This window comes from Balaenoptera borealis (assembly GCF_965194805.1).
Source record: "Balaenoptera borealis genome assembly, chromosome: 21".
Lineage (NCBI taxonomy): Eukaryota > Metazoa > Chordata > Mammalia > Artiodactyla > Balaenopteridae > Balaenoptera > Balaenoptera borealis.
The window spans coordinates 25,642,716-25,669,887 of NC_138880.1; the positions used below are offsets into that span (position 1 = coordinate 25,642,716).

General features: G+C 39.9%; 2 protein-coding genes across 2 annotated transcripts in view; both read left to right on the top strand.

Moving 5' to 3' along the window:
- LOC309619735 (uncharacterized protein) overlaps positions 1–27,172 on the top strand; it is a 329,240-nt gene that overhangs the window by 251,767 nt on the left and 50,301 nt on the right. The window lies entirely within an intron of this gene.
- The window catches only part of ZNF596 (zinc finger protein 596), a 292,573-nt gene that overhangs the window by 207,972 nt on the left and 57,429 nt on the right, over positions 1–27,172 (top strand). The window lies entirely within an intron of this gene.

Sequence of the window (27,172 nt, forward strand, 5' to 3'; positions counted from 1 at the left end):
GCTATCTACAAGAGTCCCACTTCAGACCTAGGGACACATCAGAGTGAAAGTGAGGGGATGGAAAAATATATTCCATGCAAATGAAATCAAAAGAAAGCTGTAGTAACAATTCTCATATCAGACAGAATAGACTTTAAAATAAAGACTATTACAAGAGACAAGGACACTACATAATGATCAAGGGATCAATCCCAGAAGATATAACAATTGTAAACATATATGCGCCCAACATAGGAGCACCTCAATACATAAGGCAAATGCTAACAGCCATAAAAGGGGAAATAGACAGTAACACAATCATAGTAGGGGACTTTAACACCCCACTTTCACCAATGGACAGATCAACCAAAATGAAAATAAATAAAAAACACAAGCTTTAAATGATACATTAAAAAAGATGACTTAACTGATATTTATAGGACATTCCATCCAAAAATAACAGAATACACTTTCTTCTCAAGTGTTCATGGAACATTCTCCAGAAGAGATCATAAAAAAAGAGTGAAGAAGGATTTTGTGATCTATACGATACCATCAAAAGAAATCTTCTGTGAATTATGGAGGCTTAAAAGGAAAAGATAGAGAGAGAAGGCTTATTTAAAGAAATACTTGCTGAGAACTTTCATAATCAGGGGAGAGATTTGGATATCCTAGTTTATGAAGCTAATAGGGCACCAAACTGAAAAAAAAAGAAAGAAAAAAACCCAAAAACATTCCCCAAAACACATTATAGTAAAACTGTCAACAATCAAAAACAAAGAATCTGAAAAGGAGCAAGAGGAGAGAAGCTTATAACTTACAGGAGAAACCTCATAAGGTTATCAGTTGATTTCTCAGCAGAAACCTCACAGGCTAGGAGAGAGTGGGATAATACCTTCAAATTACTCAATGAAAAAAATACTGCCAACAAAGAATATCCTCTCCATCATAATTGTCCTTCTTAAATGAAGAGATTAAAAACTCTCACAAAAAAGCTGAGAGAGTTCATAATCACTATATCTGTCTTAAAAAAATTCTAAAAGAGTTCCTCAAGCTACAATAAAAGTAAACTAAATAGTACCATGAAAACATATGAGAATACAGAAGACTTGTAAACATAAGTATATAGTTAAGGTAAGAATACTTTTAATAATGTGATATGGTGGTGTGTTAACTGGTTAACTGTAGTATAAAGGTTAAAGTATATGATTATTAAAATAACTGCATCTATAATAATTTTAATGTGTGAACAATATACAAAGAGGTAAGTTGTAACACCATATACAAAAATTCATGGAGGGGAGTAAGAGTGTAGTTTTGTGTTTGTGTCATGGAGTTATATTATTATCAACATAAAATAGACTGTTATATCTGTAAGATGTTTTCTGTACGCCTCATGGAACCACAGAGCAAAAATCTTATAGTAGATTCAGAAAACATAAAGAGAAGGGAATCATAACATACCACTACAGAAAATCACTAATTCACAAAGAAAGGCAGCAAGAGAGAAAGGAACAAGAAACAACAAAAAATCCAGAAAACAATAAGATGGCATCGGTAAGTCCTTAACTGTCAATAATTACTGTAAACATAAATGTAGTAAATTCTTTAGTCAAAATTCATAGAGTGGCTAGACAGACAAAAATACAATATCAAACTATATGCTGGCTATCAGAGACTCACTTCAGAGTTAAAAACACAAATAAGCTCAAATTGAAGCTCTGGTACAAGATAGTCCATACAAGTGGAAACCAAAGAAAGCAGTGGTAGCTAGAGTTTTACCAGACAAAACAGACTTTAAGCCTAAAGCTGCAACAAGGAAAAGAAATAAGGTCATTATATAATGATAATGTTCTCAATTTATCAAGACAAAAATCATAAATAAATATGCACCCAACGGTGGAGGATCTTAATATACTAAGCAAACACTAACAGATTTGAAGAGACAAATAGACAATAGTAAAAAAAAAAAAAAAAAAAGTGTAGGGATCTTTAATACCCAACCTTCAACAATGACTAGGTCATCCAAAAAGAAAATCAATAAGGAAGTACTGAACCTGAGTTGTACATTAGACCAAATTGACTGGACAAAAACAGAACAGTCCATCCAATAGCAGCAGAATACATATTCTTCTTAAGTGCACACTGAACATTCTCCAGGACAGATCATGTGATGGGTCACTAAACAAGTCTTCACAAATTTAAGAACACTGACATCATACTAAGTATTTTTTCAACCATAATGGTAAAAAACCAGAAATGAACAGGACAGAATCTGGAAAGTTTACAAATATGTGGAAATTAAACAACATGATCCTAAATAATCAATGGGCCAAAGAAAAAAAATAAAATGACCAGGGGCTTCCCTGGTGGCGCAGTAGTTAAGAATCTGCCTGCCAATGCAAGGGACAAGGGTTCGAGCCCTGGCCCGGGAAGATCCCACATGCCGCAGAGCAAGTAAGCCTGTGTGTCACAACTACTGAGCCTGCGCTCTAGGGCCCAAGAGCCACAACTACTGATCCCACACACCACAACTACTGAAGCCCGCAGGCCTAGAGCCCGTGCTCTGCACCAAGAGAAGCCACCGCAATTAGAAGCCCGCGCAACACAACGAAGAGTAGCCCCTGCTTGCTGCAACTAGAGAAAGCCCGCGAACAGCGACGAAGACCCAACACAGCAGAAAATAAAAACAAATAAATAAATTTATTAAAAAAATAAAAAGACTGAATCATGAAGAAATGAAACAATCTGAACAGACCAAATTACTATTAAGGAGACTGAATCAGTTCTCAAAAATCTCCCAACAAAAAAATACCAAGACTAGATGGCTTCACTGGTGAATTCTACCAAACTTTTAAAGAAGAATTAATACGAATCATTTTTAATTGGGTAACTCATATAAATTTATTTGTGGGTGATACACTTTGTATATTATAAATACAGTAGGAGAGACATACCCACAATGATATAAAATAAGTTAGAGCTATTGGTTCTTTTTTTTTTTTAATCAGTCATCAATTTTATACACATCACTGTATACATGTCAATCCCAATCGCCCAATTCAGCACACCATCATCCCCACCCCACCGCAGTTCTCCCCCTTGGTGTCCATACGTTTGTTCTCTACATCTGTGTCTCAACTTCTGCCCTGCAACCCGGTTCATCTGTACCATTTTTCTAGGTTCCACATACATGCATTAATATACGATATTTGTTTTTTTCTTTCTGACTTACTTCACCCTGTATGACAGTCTCTAGATCCATCCACGTCTCAACAAATGACTCAGTTTCGTTCCTTTTTATGGCTGAGTAATATTCCATTGTATATACGTACCACATCTTCTTTATCCATTCATCTGTCGATGGGCATTTAGGTTGCTTCCATGACATGGCTATTGCAAACAGTGCTGCAATGAACATTCGGGTGCATGTGTCTTTTGGAATTACGGTTTTCTCTGGGTATATGCCCAGTAGTGGGATTGCTGGGTCATATGGTAATTCTATTTTTAGTTTAAGGAACCTCCATATTGTTCTCCATAGTGGCTGTATCAATTTACATTCCCACCAACAGTGCAAGAGGGTTCCCTTTTCTCCACACCCTCTCCAACATTTGTTGTTTATAGATTTTCTGATGATGCCCATTCTAACTGGTGTGAGGTGATACCTCATTGTAGTTTTGATTTGCATTTCTCTAATAATTAGTGATGTTGAGCATCTTTTCATGTGCTTCGTGGCCGTCTGTATGTCTTCTTTGGAGAAATGTCTATTTAGGTCTTCTGCCCATTTTTGGATTGGGGTGTTTGCTTCTTTAATATTGAGCTGAATGAGCTGTTTATATATTTTGGAGATTAATCCTTGGTCTATTGATTCATTTGCAAATATTTTCTCCCATTCTGAGGGTTGTCTTTTCGTCTTGTTTATGGTTTCCTTTGCTGTGCAAAAGCTTTGAAGTTTCATTAGGTCCCATTTGTTTATTTTTGTTTTTATCTCCATTACTCTAGGAGGTGGATCAAAAAAGATCTTGCTGTGATTTATGTCAAAGAGTGTTCTTCCTATGTTTTCCTCTAAGAGTTTTATAGTGTCCAGTCTTACGTTTAGGTCTCTAATCCATTTTGAGTTTATTTTTGTGTATGGTGTTAGGGAGTATTCTAATTTCATTCTTTTACATGTAGCTGTCCAGTTTTCCCAGCGCCACTTATTGAAGAGACTGTCTTTTCTCCATTGTATATCTTTGCCTCCTTTGTCATAGATTAGATGACCATAGGTGCGTGGGTTTATCTCTGGGCTTTCTATCTTGTTCCATTGATCTATGTTTCTGTTTTTGTGCCAGTACCATATTGTCTTGATTAATGTAGCTTTGTAATATAGTCTGAAGTCAGGAAGTCTGATTCCTCCAGCTCCGTTTTTTTCCCTCAAGACTGCTTTGGCTATTCAGGGTCTTTTGTGTCTCCATACAAATTTTAAGATGATTTGTTCTAGTTCCGTAAAAAATTCCATTGGTAATTTTATAGGGATTGCATTGAATCTGTAGATTGCTTTGGGTAGTATAGTCATTTTCACAATATTGATTCTTCCAATCCAAGAACATGGTATATCTCTCCATCTGTTGGTATCATCTTTAATTTCTTTCATCAGTGTCTTATAGTTTTCTGCATACAGGTCTTTTGTCTCCCTAGGTAGGTTTATTCCTAGGTATTTTATTCTTTTTGTGGCAATGGTAAATGGGAGTGTTTCCATAATTTCTTTCAGATTTTTCATCAGTAGTGTATAGGAATGCAAGAGATTTCTGTGCATTAATTTTGTATCCTGAAACTTTACCATATTCATTAATTAGCACTAGTAGTTTTCTGGTAGCAGTTCTAGGATTCTCTATGTATAGTATCATGTCATCTGCAAACAGTGACAGTTTTACTTCTTCTTTTCCAATTTGTATTCCTTTTATTTCTTTTTCTTCTCTGATTGCCGTGGCTAGGACTTCCAAAACTATGTTGAAAAATAGTGGTGAGAGTGGACATCCTTGTCTCATTCCTGATCTTAGAGGAAATGCTTTCATTTTTTCACCGTTGAGAATGATGTTTGCTGTGGGTTTGTCATATATGGCCTTTATTATGTTGAGGTAGGTTCCCTCTATGCCCACTTTCTGGAGAGTTTTTAATCAGAAATGGGTGTTGAATTTTGTCAAAAGCTTTTTCTGCATCTATTGAGATGGTCATATGGTTTTTATTCTTCAATTTGTTAATATGGTGTATCACATTGATTGATTTGCATATATTGAAGAATCCTTGCATCCCTGGGGTAAATCCCACTTGATTGTGGTGTATGATCCTTTTAATGTGTTGTTGGATTCTGTTTGCTAGTATTTTGTTGAGGATTTTTGCATCTATATTCATCAGTGATATTGGTCTGTAGTTTTCTTTTTTTGTAGTATCTTTTTCTGGTTTTGGTATCAGGGTGATGGTGGCCTCATAGAATGAGTTTCGGAGTGTTCCTTCCTCTGCAGTTTTTTGGAAGAGTTTGAGAAGGATGGGTGTTAGCTCTTCTCTAAATGTTTGATAGAATTCACCTGTGAAGCCATCTGGTCCTGGACTTTTGTTTGTTGGAAGATTTTAAATCACAGTTTCAATTTCATTACTTGTGATTGGTCTGTTCATATTTTCTATTTCTTCCTGGTTCAGTCTTGGAAAGTTATACCTTTCTAAGAATTTGTCCATTTCTTCCAGGTTGTCCATTTTACTGGCATAGAGTTCCTTGTAGTAGTCTCCTAGGATGCTTTGTATTTCTGCGGTGTCTGCTGTAACTTCTCCTTTTTCATTTCTAAGTTTATTGATTTGAGTCCTCTCCCTCTTTTTCTTGATGAGTCTGGCTAATGGTTTATGAATTTTGTTTATCTTCTCAAAGAACCAGCTTTTAGTTTTATTGATCTTTGCTATTGTTTTATTTCTATTGCATTTATTTCTGCTCTGATCTTTATGATTTCTTTCCTTCTGCTAACTTTGGGTTTTGTTTGTTCGTTCTTCTTTCTCTAGTTCCTTTAGGTGTAAGGTTAGATTGTTTGAGTTTTTTTTTGTTTCTTGAGGTAGGCTTGTATAGCTATAAACTTCCCTCTTAGAACTGCTTTTGCTGCATCCCATAGGTTTTGGGTTGTCGTGTTTTCATTGTCATTTGTCTCTAGGTATTTTTTGATTTCCTCTTTGATTTCTTCAGTGAACTCTTGGTTATTTAGTAACATATTGTTTACCCTCCATGTGTTTGTGGGTTTTACGTTTTTTTCCCTGTAATTCATTTCTAATCTCATAGCATTGTGGTCAGAAAATATGCTTGATATGATTTCAATTTTCTTAAATTTACTGTGGCTTGATTTGTGACCCAAGATGTGATCTACCCTGGAGAATGTTCCATGCGCACGTGAGAAGAAAGTGTAATCTGCTGTTTTTGGATGGAATGTCCTATAAATATCAATTAAATCTATCTGGTCTATTGTGTCATTTAAAGCTTGTGTTTCCTTATTTATTTTCATTTTGGATGATCTGTCCATTGGTGTAAGTGAGGTGTTAAAGTCCCCCACTATTATTGTGTTACTGTCGATTTCCTCTTTTATAGCTGTTAGCAGTTGCCTTATGTATTGAGGTGCTCCTATGTTGGGTGCATATATATTTATAATTGTTATATATTCTTCTTGGATTGATCCCTTGATCATTATGTAGTGTCCTTCCTTGTCTCTTGTCACATTCTTAATTTTAAAGTCTATTTTCTGTGATATGAGTATTGCTACTCCAGCTTTCTTTTGATTTCCATTTGCATAGAATATCTTTTTCCATCCCCTAGGTCTGAAGTGGGTCTCTTGTAGACAGCATAGAGATGGGTCTTGTTTTTGTATCCATTCAGCAAGCCTGTCTTTTGGGTGGAGCATTTAATCCATTTATGTTTAAGGTAATTATCAATATGTATGTTCCTATGACCATTTCCTTAATTGTTTTGGGTTTGTTTTTGTAGGTCCTTTTCTTCTCTTGTGTTTCCCACTTAGAGAAGTTCCTTTAGCATTTGTTGTAGAGCTGGTTTGGTGGTGCTGAATTCTCTTAGCTTTTGCTTGTCTGTAAAGCTTTTGATTTCTCCATCGAATCTGAATGAGATCCTTGCTGGGTAGAGTAATCTTGGTTGTAGGTTCTTCCCTTTCATCACTTTAAGTATATTACACCACTCCCTTCTGGCTTGTAGAGTTTCTGCTGAGAAATCAGCTGTTAACCTTATGGGAGTTCCCTTGTATGTTATTTGTCCTTCTTCCCTTGCTTTCAATAATTTTTCTTTGTCTTTAATTTTTGCCAGTTTGATTATTCTGTGTCTTGGTGTGTTTCTCTTTGGGTTTATCCTGTATGGGACTCTCTGCACTTCCTGGACTTGGGTGGCTATTTCCTTTCCCATGTTAGGGAAGTTTTTGACTATAATCTCTTCAAATATTTTCTCTGGTCCTTTCTCTCTCTCTTCTCCTTCTGGGAACCCTATAATGGGAATGTTGTTGCGTTTAATGTTGTCCCAGAGGTCTCTTAGGTTGTCTTCATTTCTTTTCATTCTTTTTTCTTTAGTCTGTTCCGCAGCAGTGAATTCCACCATTCTGTCTCCCAGGTCACTTATCCGTTGTTCTGCCTCATTTATTCTGCTATTGATTCCTTCTAGTGTAGTTTTCATTTTAGTTATTGTATTGTTCATCTCCATTTGCTTGTTCTTTAATTCTTCTAGGTCTTTGTTAAACATTTCTTGCATCTTCTCGATCTTTGCCTCCATTCTTTTTCCGAGGTCCTGGATCATCTTCACTATCATTATTCTGAATTCTTTTTCTGGAAGGTTGCCTATCTCCACTTCATTTAGTTGTTTCTGGGGTTTTATCTTGTTCCTTCATCTGGTACATAGCCCTCTGCCTTTTCATCTTATCTTTCTGTGAATGTGGTTTTTGTTCCACAGGCTGCAGGACTGTAGTTCTTTTTGCTTCTGCTGTCTGCCCTCTGGTGGATGAGGCCATCTAAGAGGCTTGTGCAAGTTTCCTGATGGGATGGACTGGTGGTGGGTAGAGCTGACTGTTGCTCTGGTGGGCAGAGCTCAGTAAAACTTTAATCTGCTTGACTGCTGATGGGTGGGGCTGGGTTCTCTCCCTGTTGGTTGTTTGGCCTGAGGCAACCCAACACTGGAGCCTTCCTGGGCTATTTGGTGGGGCTAATGGCAGACTCTGGGAGGGCTCACGCCAAGGAGTACTTCCCAGAACTTCTGCTGCCAGTGTCCTTGTTCCCACGGTGAGCCACAGCCACCCCCCGCCTCTGCAGGAGACCCTCCAACACTAGCAGGTAGGTCTGGTTCAGTCCCCCCTGGGGTAACTGCTCCTTCCCCTGGGTCCCCATGTGCACACTACTTTGTGTGTGCCCTCCAAGAGTGGAGTCTCTGTTTCCCCCAGTCCTGTCGAAGTCCTGTAATCAAATCCCACTAGCCTTCAAAGTCTGATTCTCTAGGAATTCCTCCTCCCATTGCCGGACCCCCAGGTTGGGAACCTGACGTGGGGCTCAGAACCTTCACTCCAGTGGGTGGACTTCTGTGGTATAAGTGTTCTCCAGTCTGTGAATCACCCATGCACCAGTTATAGGATTTGATTTTACTGTGATTGCGCCCCTCTTACCGTCTCATCGTGGCTTCTCCTTTGTCTTTGGATGTGAGGTGTCTTTTTTGGTGAGTTCCAGTGTCTTCCTGTCGATGACTGTCCAGCAGCTGGTTGTGATTCTGGTGTTCTCACAAGAGGGAGTGAGAGCACATCCTTCTACTCTGCCATCTTGGTTCCTAGTCCTCTCACATCTTTAAAGTGCACTAATTAAATAAAAATTAGAGAAAAGCATATCTACTTTTTCAAATATTCTTTGAGAATATTGCATCGTTTAAAATTTTTATTTTATTCTTTTTTAAAAATTAAATTTTTATACAACTTAAAAAGTTTACTTTTCATTTACAGTTATTATAAAATATTGGTTATTTTCTGTTTTGTAAACTACATCCCCACCCACAGCCAATATTTGTACCTCCCCCTTCCCAACCACTATATTGCTCCTCCACGCTCCCCAGTGGTAACCATTAGTTTGTTCTATATATCTGTGAGTTTGCTTTTTTGTTATATTTACTGATTTGTTGTACTTTTTAGATTCCACATATATTTGATATCACACAGTACTTGCCTTTCCCTGTCTGACTTATTTCACTTAGCATAATGCCCTCCAACTCCATCCATGTTGCTGAAAATGGAAAAATTTTATGTTTTTTATGGCTGAGTAGGATGGCATTGTGTTTATATATATCACATTTTCTTTACCCATTCATCTGTTGATGAACACTTAGCTTGCTTCCATATCTTGGCAGTTGTAAAAAATGCTGCTATGAACATTGAATTAGTGTATCCTTTTGAATTAGTGTTTTGGGGTTGTTTTTGTTATCCACCCAAGAGTGGAATCACTGGGTCATATGGTAGTTCTAATTTTAGTTTTGGAATCTTTTAATATATGCCAATAAGTGTTTCACATGCTCCACTTACCAATGTAAATATTTAAATTTTAAGTGATTTATAAAAAGCCATTTAGGTTCATAGCAAAAATGAAAACATGATGGAGATTTCCCATATGCTTCCTGCTCCCACACAGGTATAGGCCCCTCATGCCCAACACCCCACAAAAGAGTGGAACATTTGTACCGTCGATGGATCTACATTGATATATCATACTGTTCAAAGACCATAGTTTACCTTATGGTTCATCCTTAGTGATGTACATTGTGTGGGATTGGACAAATGCATAATGACAAGAATCCATCATTATATCAAGAGTATTATACAGATTATTTTAATTATCCTGAGAATTCTCTAGACTTAAGCTATTCACTGCCCCATCTCTGCCACCCTGGGCAACCACTGACCTTTTAACTGTCTTATACATATGTCTTTAACATAATATCATATCTTTCGCATCATATATCTTTTACCATTTTCATACTGGTTTCTTTCACCTTGTAATATGCATTTAAGAATTCCAGCCACTATGGAAAAGAGTTTGGAGATTCCTTAAAAAACTAAAAGCTACCATATGATCCAGCAATTCCACTACTTGGTATAAATCTGAAAAAAACAAAAACACTAATTTGAAAGGATACTTACACCCCTATGTTGATAGCAGCACTATTTACAGTCGCCAAGACACTGAAACAACCCAGGTTACCATCAGCAGATGATTGACTTAAGAAGATGTGGTAGGGACTTCCCTGATGGCACAGTGGTTGAGAATCCACCTGCCAATGCCGGGGACATGGGTTCGAGCCATGGTCTGAGAAGATCCCACGTGCTGCGGAGCAACTGGGCCCATGAGCCACAACCGCTGAGCCTGCATGCCACGACTGCTGAGGCCCACGTGCCTAGAGCCCCTGCTCTGCAACAAGAGAAGCCACTGCAATGAGATGACTGCACACCACGACGAAAAGTGGCCCCCGCTTGCCGCAACTAGGGAAGGCCCGCGTGCAGCAATGAAGACACAATGCAGCCAGAAATTAATTAATTAAATTTAAAAAAAAGATGTGGTGTATGTGCCTGTATAATGGAATATTACTCAGCCATAAAAAAGAATAAAATAATGCTATTTAAAGCAACATGGATGGACCTAGAGAACATTATGCTTGATGAAATAAGACAGAGGAAGACAAATGCTATATGATCACTTATAGGTGGAATCTAAAAAAAATAATACATAAATTTATATACAAAACAGAAACACACTCACAGACATAGAAAACAAACTTATGGTTACCAAAGGGGAAAGGGAGGGGAAGAGGAACAAATTAGGGTATGGAATTAACATATACAAACTATTATACATAACATAGATAAGCAACAAGGATTTACTGTATAGCACAGGGAATTTTATTCAATATCTTATAATAACCTATGGAATGGAATCTCCAAAAAAAAAATCTGTATGCCGTACAACAGAAACTAACATTATTTTAAATCATTTATACTTCAAAAGAGAAAAAAAGAATTTCCCATGTATTTTTATGGCTTGATAGCTTACTTTTTTCGTGCTGAATATTATTCCATTCCCAGAATATACTAGAGTATATTTTTCCATTCATCTACTGAAGGACACCTTGGTTTCATTCACATTTTGGCAATATTGAATAAAGGTGCTAAAAATATCCATCTGCAGATTTTGTATGGACAAATGTTTTTAACTCCTTTCAGTATACATCCATGAGAACACTTTCTGGATTGTATAGTAAGAGTATGTTCAATGTTGTAGAAAGTGTCAATCTGTCTTCCAAAGTAGCTCTATTATTCATTTCCACCAGCAACGAACGAGAGTTCCTATTGCTCCACATCCTCTACAGCATTTGTTGCTGTCATTGTTCCACATTTTGGCCAGTCTAAGAGTTATGTAGTGGTATAACATTGTATTTTTAATTTGCATTTTAATGACAGCATGTAATCTGGATTATTCTTCCATATACTTACATGCAAAGTGTCTGTATTCTCTGGTGAGGTGGCTGTAAATTGTGTTGGTCCACTTTTTAACTGAGCTGCTTTTCTTTTTTTTTTTTTCTACCCAATCTGTATTTTATTTCTTTTCTTGCCTTATTGCACGAGCAAGGGACATCCTTGATTTTTAACTGAATTTAGTGGGAAAGTTTCATGTTTCTTATCACTAAGCACAATGTGAGGTGAAAGTTTTTGTAGATTTTTGTTATCAACTTGAGAAAACTCCTATTTATTTCTATTTTACTGAGAGTTTTCATGAAGAATGAGTGTTGGATTTTTTAAAAAAGTCTTCTGCATCTATTGATATGATAATATAGTTTTCTTCTTTAGGTTGTTAATATGATGGCTGTAATTATTTGATTTTAGAATGTGGAACAGACCTTGCATACCTGGGATAAATCCTTCTCATTCATGGTATACAATTCTGTCAAAACATTGTTGGATTCAATTCATTAATATTTTTTTGAGGAGTTTTGCATCTAAGTTCTGGAGAGATAGTGGTCAGTAGTTTTCTTTACTACTCATATTTTTGTCTGAGTTCCCATGTTGTGTTTTTGGTGTCAGACATTCATTTGAGGAAATTCTCAGTCATTTAAAAAATATTTTCTGTTTTCTATCTTTATTCTTCTCTTGCTATACCCATTATGTATATATCATAGCATTTTTAGTTGTTCCACAATTATTGATTATTTGGTTCTGTTGGTTTCTTTCCAGCCCATTTTCTCTTTTCTTTTGAGATTTGAAGGTTTCTCTTGAGAGGTATTCAAGCTCAGAGATATTTATCCTCAGCCAGCTCTTTGGCTGCTAAAATGAAATACCAGAGACTTGGTAGTTTATAAACAACAGAATATTCTATTCTCAAAATGGCTGAGGTGCTGTCCCTAACTAAGGCCCTGACGCTGGTCCTAACTCCAGCCCTGATGCTGGCCCTAACTAATGACCTGATGGTGGCCCTTACTAAGGCCTCACCCTGGGGTTGTCCCAGGCTGCTGGGCAGTTTTCTCTTGTCCGCCTCTATAGCCAGCTGCCTGCCATTGTCCACTCTAAGATTCTGCGATGCAGTGGTCCCACATGGGATGAGCCTGGGTAGGCTCACCTTGGGGAGGAGGGTCATGGCCACTCTGCCCTCCAGGGGACTGTGGCTCAGGGTAGGAATTGCTCAGCCAGTATCTGGACACAGGGTTCTGTGTCCTTGTTTGTTGTAAAACCCTTGGAGTTACCTCTAACATTTTTTAAATGGATCTCACCCTCGGCATATTTATAATATAAATTATTTGCTGCATTAGAATTCAGGAATGACATAGTTAGAATGAGCAGGAAGATACAATGCCCACCCAATGATCTATTACTTGGAAGATTTAAAATTCTAATGAAAACACTCATTCTCATCACCTTCTTGGGCATCAGCACACGGTGGGAATCAGCTGCATTCTTTATTTATCCCTCTGATTTTTCCAGAACCGTTCCTTCGAGGCGAACTCTCTGGATTCTGAGGGAACTGTAAGTGGTGACCATCAGGTAAATCTGATTCTGAAAAGCAAGAGGAAAAGAGACAGGGGAGGAGATGAGAATTGGTGATGGGGAGAAGCAGGGGCGTCCACGTTCAATCTCAGGCTGAGGGTCTGGGTTAATCTCCAAAGAAGCTAAGGACCACCAGGAGCTGGCCTCACTGGCCTTGTCACCTGGTGTGGGGATTGGGGACAGCCAAACCACCATGCCCACTTTCAGAGAAATAAAGAAGGTGGGAGGGCACCCCTGGGAGCCAGATTGAAAATGTTCATGTTGTGAAATAATAAGATGCCCTTTTCAGAAAAGTGAAGACTGTTCTCTTCATTCTCAAAGACTTGCAAATACTCTGTGTCCTTCTGGAGGCATGCTGAAGCCTTCAGCCTTTGAGGGCAGTAATGGGTGCATCTGGGCTCAAGACCATCCAGCGCTCACTCCTTGAGGGTGCTGAGGATGACCAGTGTCCACCCCTTGGGTGCTGTGGGGCCTGAGATCCCCTGATCACCGAGGACGGGAGGGGCCGCACAGACACTCCACTGGACCACCGGGGGCTTGGCTGGTGGGCTACAGTCCTTTATCAGATACATGCTTTGCAAACATCTTGTGCCATTTTGGATGGTGGATTATTTTATTCCTTGCTCCTTTTATACACAATTGTTTTTCATTTTGAGGAAGTCCAATTCATCTATTTTATCTTTTGTTGCTTGTGCTTTTGGTAGCAGATCTAAGAAAACAGAGCCAAATCCAAGGTCATGAAGATTTACTCTGTTTTCTTCTATGAGTTTTATAATTTTGGTTCTTACAGCTAGGCTTTTGATCCATTTTATGTTGATTTTGTATACGGGATCAGGGGGAGAAGGGTCCAACTTTATTCTTCTGTGTGTGGGTATCCAGCTGTCCCAGCACCTGTGCTAATTGTTTGGGAGAAAATATTTGCAGATGATGTGACCAACAAGGGCCTAAATTTCTAAAATATACAAACAGCTCATACAACCCCCCACCCCCAAAAAATCAAAAAGTGGGCAGAAGGTCTAAACAGACATTTCTACAAAGAAGACATACAGATGGCCAATAGGCACATGAAAAGATGCTCCACATCGCTAATTATTAGAACAATGCAAATTAAAACTACAATGAGGTATCACCTCATAGTGGTCAGAATGGCCATCAATAAAAAGTCTACAAATAAATGCTGGAGGGGGTGTGGAGAAAAGGAAACCCTCCTACGCTGCTGGCCGGAATGTAAATTGGTGCAGCCACTATGAAAAACAGTACAGAGGTTCCTCAAAAAACTAAAAATAGAGTTGCTGGGGCTTCCCTGGTAGCACAGTGGTTAAGAATCCGCCTGCCAATGCAGGGGACACAGGTTCGAGCCCTGGCCCAGGAAGATCCCACATGCCACGGAGTAACTAAGCCCGTGTGCCACAAGTACTGAGCCTGCACTCTAGAACCCACGAGCCACAACTACTGAGCCCGCATGCCACAACTACTGAAGCCCGCGCGCCTACAGCCCGTGCTCCCAACAAGAGAAGCAACCGCAATGAGAAGCCCATGCACCACAACGAAGAGTAGCCCCCGCTCGCCGTAACCAGAGAAAGTCCGTGCACAGCAACGAAGACCCAACGCAGCCAAAAATAAGTAATAAATAGATTAAAGAAAAATAAAATAAAAATAGAATTGCCATATGAACCAGCAATCCCACTTCTGGGCACATATCCAGACAAAACTATAATTTGAAAAGATACATGCACCACTATGTTCATAGCATAGCACCACTATTCACAATAGCCAAGACATGAAAGCAACCTGAATGTCCATCAACAGATGAATGGATAAAGAAGATGTGATAAATATACACAATGGGATATTACTCAGCCATAAAACAGAGTGAAATAATGCCATTTGCATCTACATGGATGGACCTAGAGATTATCATGTTAAGTCAGACAGAGAACGACAAAGACCATATGATATTACTTATTTGTGAAATTTAAAATGAGACACAAATGAATCTACAAAACAGAAACAGACTCACAGATATAGAAAACAGACTTGTGGTTGCCAAGGGGAAGACAGGGGAGGGATGGATTGGGAGTTTGGGGTTAGCAGATGCAAACTATTATATATAGGATGGATAAACAACAAGGTCTTACTGTACAGCACAGAAAACTATATTCAATACCCTGTAATAAACCATATATATACATGTAATAAACAGTATGTGTGTATATGTGTGTGTATATATATATATATCTGAATCACTTTGCTGTACAGCAGAAATTAACACAACATTGTAAGTCAACTATACTTCAATGAAATAAATTTTTTAAAAATTAGGTTGAGATTATACCATCAATTAGTTTAAAGTCACTTTTATAAAGTAGGCCTTATTTTTCTTGTCCTTTCATCCTGGGACAAATGTATAACAGATAGACACTAACCAGGATTACTCCAGTCTGAACTCATATCACACAGAACTTTGTTAAACAAACCATTAATACCAATTACACCATGGGATGTCCTGATCCAATATCAAGTTTGTAAACCTTGTATCGAGCCTGCAGAATCCACTAAATTTGGAAATTCAAACTGAAATGAAACCAACTATCCCATGACTTCTCCAAAACTAGTTATACGACAATCAATTGGAAACCATATACAATCAAATGCATGTAGACAGAAACAACCATACCCTTCCTTTTTTTTCCTTTTAGATGAAGACGGTATTTAAGGTGATGTCTTGGTCCATTTCAGGGTGTTACTCAATTTCCTGGGTATCTCCCATGCACACAGGAGGTACACGTTAGTTAATCTGTTTGTGCAACTACATGAAGGCAGTTAATACCACAAAACTGTACACATAAAATGAATTAAATGGTAAATGTCATGTCTTGTATTTTTAATGACAATGAAAAAAAAGTGTAGTGCTGATATTTCTTACAACATAAATGAACATTAAAAACATCCTTAGTGAAAAAAGCCATACAGAAAAGGCCACCCAGATCCCATACTCATCTTGTCCGCTTTAAATCCATTAAGGTTGTCCAAATGAAGGAAAAACTCAGTAATGGTTCCAGAAAAAGAAAACTGGATCGGGATGGAAAAAGACATTTTCATACAGTTGGGACAACAGGTGAAAGTTGAAGTGGGTCTGTGTATTAAATTATAATGTAGACATCATGATTTCCTCATTTAGGGGTTATGTGCTGATTCCTCAGGAGAGTGTCCCTGTTTTGGGTAAAACACACTGAACATTTTGTGTGAAGTGGCAAATGTGAATACTTTTGCCATTATTGAAACTTTTCTGTACATTTTAAATTACTGGAGAGTAAATTACTTTTCAAAACAACCATGTCAGTACCATGCCAGAAAATCAGATAAAACAGCCATCAAACTTTGTTATAGAGGCCAAGACTTACCCAGACAAAGTTCAACCAAAGTTGTGATTGTTATTTCCTTTGTAGGAGTACACATGGTATTAAGACGCACAGTGGGAGGGACTTCCCTGGTGGCACAGTGGTTAAGAATTCGTCTGCCAATGCAGGGAACACGGGTTCAACCCCTGGTCCGGGAAGATCCCACATGCCGCGGAGCAACTAAGCCCATGGGCCACAACTACTGAGCCTGTACTCTAGAGCCCATGCACCACAACTACTGAGCCCGGGCACCTAGAGCCCGTGCTCTACAACAAGAGAAGCCACTGCAATGAGAAGCCCACACAGTGCAACGAAGAGTAGCCCCCCACTTGCTGCAACTAGAGAAAGCCCGTAGGCAGAAATGAAGACCCAACACAGCCAAAAAAAAAAAAAAAAAAAAAAAGCCACCGTGAGAGGAGTATACTAGTAGCTACCATGTCTTGGGTCCTCCGGATTACCTGGGATACAGTAGAAACAGTGGGATTTTAGCATTACAATTTTTCACATTACTTCAAAAATATGTTTAAAAAATAAATTCAGTAAAGTTGCAAACTATGGAATCAATACGCACAAATCAGTTTTGTTTCTATAACTTAAAATGAAGCGTCAGAACAAAAAATTAAGAAAACAATCCCATTTACAACTCCATCAAAAAGAACAAGCTATTTAGGAATAAATTTAACCAAGGACATGAAAGACCTATACTCAGAAAACTATAAAGCATTGATAAAGAAATTGAAGACACAGTAGAAAACAGTATTCCATGCTCATGCATCAGAAAAATGACTATTATTAAAATGTTTATTCTACCCAAAGCCATCAACAAACAGTGCCAGGAAAACTACACACCAGACTCCAAAGAACGACACTGGTCACCATGTACACTGCACATAAAACTAACTAAAAGCGCACAGTATTCCACATTAAACCCTTTCTCTCCTGAGTCCCCTGAAGATGCACCCCACCCACCCCGCAGTCAGCTGCACAGGAAGATTCTCCACAATTTCTCATTTTTTCCTCTTATGGCATCTCCTCACCAGTGGGTCCTGAGAAAAGTCAGCTCCAGTCAGTGTAGACACTGCCCCATGGTCCAGAAACCTAAGCCCTGACAGGAGACAAAGCTCCTGTCAGCCTGTCACAGAGCAAAGTCTGTGGGCCAGATGCACCTGTGCCCCCAGGGTCAGACAGGTGCTTTCACTGCCCAGTGTGGGATGTCGGGGAAGTGCCGGGAGCACCACACTCACAAACCCAGAGGCCTCATCCCAAATGCTGTTCTGCTGTGTATACTAAGTTTGGAAATCCAAACTGAAATGGAGCCAAGTATCTCACTGTATCTTCTCAAAACATGGTTAAGGAACAATTAATTAGAAACCATATGTAATGAAAAGAATGCAGACACAAACTTTACAACGTAAACCAAAATTCACTCAAAAGTGCCCATAGACAAGTTTAAATTACCAAACCATAAAAATTCTAGAAGAAAAAAGAAAATCTAGGACTTCCCTGGTGGTGCAGTGGTTAAGAATCTGCCTGCCAATGCAGGGGACACAGGTTCAAGCCCTGGTCCGGGAAGATCCCACATGCTGCAGAGCAACTAAGCCCGTGCACCACAACTACAGAGCCTGTGCTCTAGAGCCCACGCACCACAACTACAGAGCCCACACACCACAACTACTGAGCCCACGTGCCGCAACTACGGAAGCCCGCGTGCCTAGAGCCCGTGCTCCACAACTAGAGAAGCCACCGCAATGAGAAGCCCACACACGGCAACAAAGAGTAGCCCCCGCTCGCCGCAACTAGAGAAAGCCCACGCACAGCAACGAAGAGCCAACACAGCCATAAATAAATAAATTAAATAAATAAATATATTAAAAAAAGAAAACAAAATCTACATGACCTTGGGTGTGGTGATGCGTTTTAAACACACAACACCAAAAGTCTATCAACAGGGCTTCCCTGGTGGCGCAGTGGTTGAGAGTCTGCCTACCAATGCAGGAGACACGGGTTCGAGCCCTGGTCTGGGAAGATCCCACATGCCGCGGAGCAACTAGGCCCATGAGCCACAACTACTGAGCCTGCGCGTCTGGAGCCTGTGCTCCGCAACAAGAGAGGCCGCGACAGTGAGAGGCCCGCGCACCGCGATGAAGAGTAGCCCCTGCTTGCTGCAACTAGAGAAAGCCCTCGCACAGAAACGAAGACCCAACACAGCCATAAATAAATAAATAAATAAAAATTAAACTTTAAAAAAAAAAAGTCTATCAACAAAAGAAAAATAATAATGTGGACTTTATAAAATTAAAAATTTCTACTCTATGAAAGAATTTATTCAGAAAACCAAAAGACAAACCACACACTGGAAGAAACTATTTCCAAAACACATATCTAATAAAGGGTTTGTACTCAAATTATACCAAACGATGCCATTAATATCTGGTAAAGATTGAAACACACACCTGGCCAAAGAAGATAAACAGATACTAAATAAGCATACAAGAATATACTCAAGATGCTGGTGGAATGCATGTACAACAACTTTGGAAGATGGTTTGGCAGTTTTTTTCAAATCAAATTGTCTCACCTTAGGATCCAACAAGTGTACCTCTTGTATTTAGACAACTGCTTTGAAAACCTGTGTTCAAACAATAACTAGCATCAAGTAATGCACAGCAGCTCTATTCATAATGGCTAAAAACTTAAAGATATGAGGGTGTCCTTCTGTAGATGAATTCATAAGCAAATTAGGGCACATACATGTCAAGGGGAGCAGACTACACCACCCCAAAATGTGCCCATTTGACAAAAGGATTATTTTAGACAGATTAATTTAAAAGAACAGCAGACCCAGGAGAATCTTTGAAAACCAAGTAGAAAATGCCCTTTTATGAGGTAAATTTACATTTATTAAGGATATCTCCATTTGTAATGGTATGTCCCTCTCTGGACCAGGAATTGAATGATGACTAAATATCAAGAAAAACTTGTCGGGACTTCCCTGGTGGTCCAATGGTTAAGACTCCACACTCCCAATGCAGGGGGCCTGGGTTCGATCCCTGGTCAGGGAACTACATCCCACATGCCACAACTAACACCTGGCACACCCAAATAAATAAATATTAAAACAAAAAAAAGCTTGTCAATGACATAGATCTGGATGTAAATCTGCCTAACAGCCGTACCCTTGTTTACTGTGCTTTGCCTAATAACCTCCCTTAAATGGCTTCCTCCATTCCCTAACATCTTTCTTCTGTTCTTAGCTGAAGGTAGCTTTTAAGGTAATGGCTTGGGCCAGACTAAGTTTTCCTGGGTATCTTTCAACTATACAGGAGGTATGCATGGTATATATTAAACTTCTGATTGTTTTTCTCCAGTTCATCTCCCTTTCATTACAAGGAGGATCTCAATGAAGAACATAGAAGGGTAGAGGGAAAATTATTTTTCCTCTCATATACATGCAATGCAATAGTATTCAGAGATATAAAGGAATGAATCATCAACCCGTGCAAAAAAAAAAAAAAAAAGATGAATCTAACACTTATAATGCTAAGTGAAAGAATCCAGTCTGAACTGCTACACACTGTATGACCTCATTTATATGACATTCTAGAAAAGGCAAAACAGACATGGTAAACAGTTTACGGAATATGTGGTTGAAAAGGTCCGTATGATACTTTACTGGGGAATACCTGTCACTATGCATCTGTCTACACCCACAGATTTTTTTTTACAACCCAACAAGTAAATTATAATCTATTCAAATTTAGTTACTTAGGATATGGGAGTGTCAAAGACTGGCATACAGAATGTAACAAACAATCTAACTGATTTAGAAAGGTATGAAAAAAACTCACTATTGGTGGTGGGACAAAATGGGCTGACCTAAGTTAACTTTGGAAATGAGTGGACTCTGTAGGCCAAAGGCAAAATATGCTGTACACACAGTGGACTCTGTAAGTTCCTTCCCATGGGGAGCAGTAGCTAACAGTACTGAAACTACTATATCAGTAATCGAATGCAACAAACACTGAATTTAATGACGAATGGTGGAAGCCAGGTTTCTTACCACTGGAGTGGGAAGTCACAGACAAACAAAGGGAGACGGTTACAATATCCATGTCATAACAGACCAGGTAGGAGACATCAGTATAAACTATCTTTAGCCTAATAGAGATACACATAGTTCCACATGGAAATCTTTATAGTTATGTGTATATTCATAGGCTGGGATACATGCACATATTTCCGTGCACTGTCAGCTGAGCATATTTAGCTCCCACGTGTAAGTTTTTAATACCATTCTCTAATAAAAGGAACGAGGGCTCTCTGAAGAAAGGGCTGATGCTAGGACTGAGACAGTAAATATATGAAGCAGGAAATCTTAAAATATCAGAAAGTAAAGAAGTACCAAAAATTTTAAAACCCACAAAAGAAAAATTATGTAAAACGAAAACAGGAGCAAATGGAAAAAGCTCTCAACAGCCAAAGCAAGAATGAACTAAGCAGTCTAATAATGTAGTGCTGGCTTATAACCAAAAGTTTGCAATAATTATTCATGTGTCCAAACTGGTAAAAATAAGTTACGTAGTTTTTGATGAATGATGTTAAATAGAAATCTCCTATGCAGAAAGCTTCTAAACAATTCATATAGACACTCAGCTGTCCATCAATGATGTGAAGCTAACCCCTCTCTCCTCAAGTGTGGCTTCTGCATTATGACTTCCTCCTAAATAAGACACACAGGATGGACATGGGAAAAAATTAACTTCACTGTGGGAAAACTTCACAAACACTACCTCAGCCTGGTGACCAAAGTTAAGAATATAAGTGAGAAGTTCCCTTAAGAGCCTGTTCTCTCGATATATATAGTGAAGAGGAAGCACTTTACCTCTGTGATCTGCTTTTTCAAAGCCAGGTCTAATTACAACAAAAACAGCAAGCAAATCCCAGTGCAGGGCAGTTTACACAATACCTGACCAGTCCTCCTCCACACTGTCAAGGTCATGGAAACAAGGAGAGTCTGAGCAACTGTCAAAGCCCAGAAGAGACTAAACAGACATGATGACCCCGTGTCCTTTGAGACCCTGGAACAAGGAAAGGTATAACAAAGGGAACATGAATAGGGACTTCAGTTAATAACAAAGTATCAATATTTGTTCATTATTTGTGATGATTCTGTAGGAAATTAGACTGGAAAAATTAAAAGTCAAATAAGAGAAACCTATTGTAACAAACTGGAAATCTAGAGGAAACGGGTGATTTCTTTGTAAAAACACATTACCAAAATGGACCCTAAATTAAGGAAAATACAAAAAGACCAATTAACCACTGAGGAACCTCTTCCCCATACTGGTTATCACTGTTCCAGGGTTTCCCTCTCCAAGGACAGGGAAGGAACAGGGACAGAGCTGTTTGGCAGCTCCCCTAGTATATGACCCCACCCAGTGTCTTCATCTCCCCCAGCCACGCCTACCCAGGGAGGACACCTGAGGAAGGATCAGGGATTATTGATCCAGATGTGTCAACTAGGACTTCTTCTATTCCCAGCGACTGGACACACTTACTGAAGTAAAATAAATTAGTATTTATTATAAGGGTAGAAATAAATTAATACTTGCAAGTGGCAAGTTTAAGAATGGGTTTGGACCTGGCAGGTCCAGTGTCTCACACTCTCTCAGTGTGACCTTACTTCTCTCCAAAGCTTAGTCCTGCTCAGTGCCTTTGGGGGACCCCATTCACAGGCACAGTCTCTCTCTCTGCCCTTGGGCCAACAGCAATTCTAGGCTGACAACCACTCACCATCCTTTTTCCGAGAAAAAGTTTCTCCTTTTCTTGGGTTCTAAGAAAAATCATGGTTTTGAATACCTTTGGCCTGGCTTGGGTTGCATTCTCATCCTTGACCCATCACCAGAAGATGGAAAATGGGACTGGCTAGATGTGGGTTGTAAAACCATCTTCGAGCTGGGTGGAACATGGGCTCATCCTTCTGGAACTGTTTGGACTGGACGCAGGTGAGATGTAATTCCCAAAGGAAAACTGAGGCACTAGACTTGGGCATGAGAACAGGTGCTGGCTGGGGAAAGCAGCAGATTCTATATCAATGACAGCTCACTGCACAGCACAGAATCTGACACAAAAGGAAGAAAGGGGTTCACTTAGGGTCAGGGGCTGCAGCTATTCCTTCAGTGCTCTCACTGTCCTCCCAAGACTGCAAGAAGTTCTTTCACTTGCTGAAAAGGCAGGATCATTGTTGTTGGTTAACTCAAGTCTCCTGCCTTGGGCATCAGGTCCTCACATCTCAGAGGCTGGCCCAGAACAGCCCACGTGCCCTCAGAAGACACACAGACCTCATTCCTGCCCCTGAGAGGTGGGAGCCCTTGAATTATGCCATCTCCCTGGCCATATTAATTACCCATCCCTTAAAAATAATACTGGTCCTTTTCCAGTTTCTTCTGTCTCTTATACTAAGGGAAGAAACCAAATGCTAGGGTGGTAAGGAAACTCTTGTGCAATGAGGTAATGGGAGGCTCAAGAATTATTCCATGCCATGGAACCCATAATTGGCAGGTTTTCCAGAGGCCACGTGGATGCATTTGGCTCTCCAAGACAACGCAGTCTCAGTGTGAACCTCCCACTGGGAGGCCCAGCTACTCCCATAACTTTGATTCTTAATGAATATGAATGTCAAAATTTCTAACAGCTGAAAGGACAAAGGATTGCAGGGTCATGGTCTGCTGTATGGTTGTTGTGTCAGGGACACACTCAAATATTTAGAGGGTTATTACCTCTCTTGGCAGGCTACGAGGCTGTGAAGGCTGTGAAGAGGAAGCCCTTTTCTCAGCCACATGGATGTTGGTAGCTGAAACATCTCAAAGGAGTGTCTACAGTGCCCAGATAGCTGTTCCACTGCTCAGCAGCATGGTCAGCTCACTAACTGTCCACGTGGTCTTGAGAGGGCCCAGGCTGAACTGAGCTAGAGGACCACAGATGCCTGCCTGAATGGTCAGAGGTCAAGGACTGTCCTGCCTGAGACTTGACTCAGATGGGACAAAGGATGCCTGCAGTCCCAGGAGGGCCCCACCAGCCCTCAAGTAGGCAGGGGGCTGGCGGGTTGCTACACCCAGTCCTGCATTAATCCACACCTGTCCACTGAGTGCCCTCCTGTCTGGGCACTCTGCTGGCACTGGGGCTGCCCAGGCAGAGCAGGGCCAGCACAACCTTTCCCAGATGGGAGGGCAGGAAGGAACCAGGCATGACTCCTGACACCCTCCACAACCTGTGACTGACATCGACTTCAATGGGAAACCCTCAGAGACAGTACAGACACTTCATTCTTCTCTGAGAGCCCAGGACTGGGGGGTAGAAAAACAGTGGTCCAGCTCAACTCCCTGACTCATGTGTGACCCTGGGCAAATCCTATCCATCCTGGAGACTTCAGAGAGGAGAAAGGAAGGGCAATGGGGACCAGTTATGCTTAAACCTAACCCTAACCCTAAAGAACCCTAACCTCTAACCCTAACACCCTAACCCCAGACCCTCTACCCTGACTCTCCAACACTGACCCCTGACCCCTAAACCCTGACCTGACACAAACCCCAGACCTAAACCCTAGCCCAGTGGATACCGAGGGATGATGGTACTCTGGAATAAACCAAGGGATTCATGACCTTGCATTTAGCAATAGTTTCTTAGATCTGGCACTAAAACACAAGCAAGGAAAGAAAAAAACAGATAATCTGGAGTTCCTCAAAATTACAAACCTTTGTATATCAAAAGAGGCTATCCATAAAGTAAGAAGACTGCCCACAGAATGGAAGAAAATATAGGAACATTATATATCTGATAAGAGTCTTTATCCAGAATATATCAAGAACTTTTACCACTCAGTAAAAGAGCAACCCAATGTTTGAAATGCACAAAGGAGTTGCACAGACTGTTCTCCAGACAAGGCATACAAATGGTCAACAAGCACATGAAAAGATGTCAAACATCAGTAGTAATGATGGAAATGCAAATTAAAACCACAATGTGATACCCCTTCACACACACTAGAATGGTTATATTAAAAATAAATAAAAATAACAAATGTTGGCAACAATGTAGGGAAATTGGAACCCTTAAACTTTACTCATGGAAATGTAAAACGGTGCAATCTATGTGTACAAAACTTTGGCATTTTCTCAAAAATATAAAAATGTAATTATCATACATCTCAACAACTCCACTCCTAGATATATACCCAAAGAACTGATAACAGGTGTTCAGATAAAAACTTATACACCAATATTCATAGCAGCAATGTTCACAACAGCCCAAGGTAGAAACAATTAAAATGTCCACCAACAGGTGAATGGATAAGCAAAATAAGGTAGATCCATAAGCTGCATTATTCTGTCATATAAAGGAATAAAGTAAAATTGTGCAGCCGCTGTGGAAAACAGTATGGCGGCTCCTCAAAAACAAACATGGAATTAATGTATGATCCCTCAATTCCACTCCAGGTTATATACCCAAAATATTAGAAAGCAAGGACTGGAACAGATATCTGTACCCCATATTCATAGCAACATTATTCACAATAGCCAAAAGGTGGAAGCAACACAAGTGTCCTTCAGCAGATGAATGGATAAACATAATGTAGTATATACACAATGGAATACAATTCCACCTTTAAAACTAAGTAACTCTCACACAGGCTACAATGTGGATGAACCTTGAAGTCATTATGCTAAGTGAAACAAGCCAGACACAAACGGACAAACATTCTATGATTCCACTAGTATGAGGTATCCAGAGAAGTCAAATTCAAAGACAAAAAGTAGAGTAAGTTTGCCAGGGGTTGAGGGGAATAAGTGTTTAATGGTGACAGTTTCACTTGGGGAAAATGAAAAAGTTCTGGAGATGGATGGTGAGGATGTCTTTACAACAATGTGAATGTATTTAATGCTACAGAAGTGTGTACTTAAGATGACTTAAGTGATAAATGTTATGTGTTTTCAATCACAATGAAAAAAATGATACATGTTACAACATGGGTAAACACTGAAAACATCCTAAGTGAAAGAAGCCATACAGGAAAAGCCACCCAGATCATACTCATCTTGTACACTTTGAATCCATGAAGGTTTTTAAAATGAGGGAAAGCCCCAGTGATGGTTCCAGAAAAAGAAAACTGGATTAGAATGGAAAAAGACATTTCCACAAAGTTGGGGCAGCTGGTGAAAGCTGAAGTGGTCCTGTGGATAGGATTATAATGTGGAAACCATAATTATACCTCATTTTGGGGTTATGTGCTGGTTCCCTGGGAGACTGGCCCTGTTTTGCCTAAAACACACTGCAGTATTTGGTGTGAATGTAGAAAACTTTGTACTGCTATTTAAAGTTTAAACATTTGAAATTTACTAAAAAATACTTTTCAATACAACCATGTCAGTAACATGCCAGAAAATCAGCGATGACATGAAACATCGCTAGAAAGGCCAAGACTTACCCAGACCAAATTCAACCCAAGTGATGCTAATCGCTTGGTCCACATGGTATTAAGAGGCACTGTGGGAAGATAATATTAGGAGCCACTAGGTCTTGGGTGCTGTGGATGACCTGGGTGTAGTGGAAAACAGTGGGATTTCTGAATTCTAGGTTTCCACTTAAAACCACCAAAAAAACTGTCAGAACTAAAAAAATGAATTCAGTAAAACTGCAGGATCATTTGTGATTCTATATACTAATAATGAACTATCAGAAAGAGGATTAAGAAAACAATTCCATTTATAATTTCATCCCCAAAAGAACTAGGAATAAATTTAACCAAGGACTTGAAAGACCTGCACACTGAAAACTAAGACACTGATGAAAGAAACTGAACAGACACAAATCAATGGAAAGGTATCCCGTGCGCATGGGTGAAAATATTGTGAAAATGTCCATGCTACCCAAAGCAATGTACACATACACGCAACCACTACCAAAATTTCAATGACATTTCATAAAAACAAAACAAGCAATCTTAACATTTGTGTGGAGCCACAAAGGACCCAGAAGAGCCAAAGCAACCCTGAGGAAGGAGAACGGACCGGAGGCATCTCCCTCCCCGACTTCACACTACGATACGAAGCTACAGTCACAAAAAAGTTTGGAATTGGCACAAAAACAGGCACACAGAGCAGAGGAACAGAACAGAGAGCCCAGGAATCAACCTACAGGTATGTGGCCAGTTATTCACAAGAAAGGAGCCAAGACCATACACCAGGGAAAGGACAGTCCCCTCAATAAACGGTGCTGGGAAAACCGGACGCCACACGCCAAAGAAAAACACTGCACTCTGTCTACACCACATACAAAAGGGGCCAAAAACCCAGTTTTCCACATCAAGCCCTTCCCCTCCTGGCTCCTCTGAAGACAGACACCCTCAGCGGTCAGCCACACACAGGAATCTTCTCCCCACTTTTCCTCACCTTTTCCCTCAGGGGCATCACCTCCCGGCAGGTCCTGAGGAGACCAGGCTCCTGTCAGAGAGAAATGGACCCCACGATGTCCCAAAGCTGAAGCCCCAGCGGGTCCTGAGGAGACCCGGCTTCCGTTAGTGTGGACTCGACCCCAGGTTGTCCTGAAGCCCGGCCGTCAGCATGCACTCGGCCCCGCGTGTTCCAGAAGCCAAAGCCCCAGCGGGTCCTGAGGACACAGGGATCCCGTCAGCACTGCGTGGAGCCAAGTCCGCGGGCAGAATGCGTG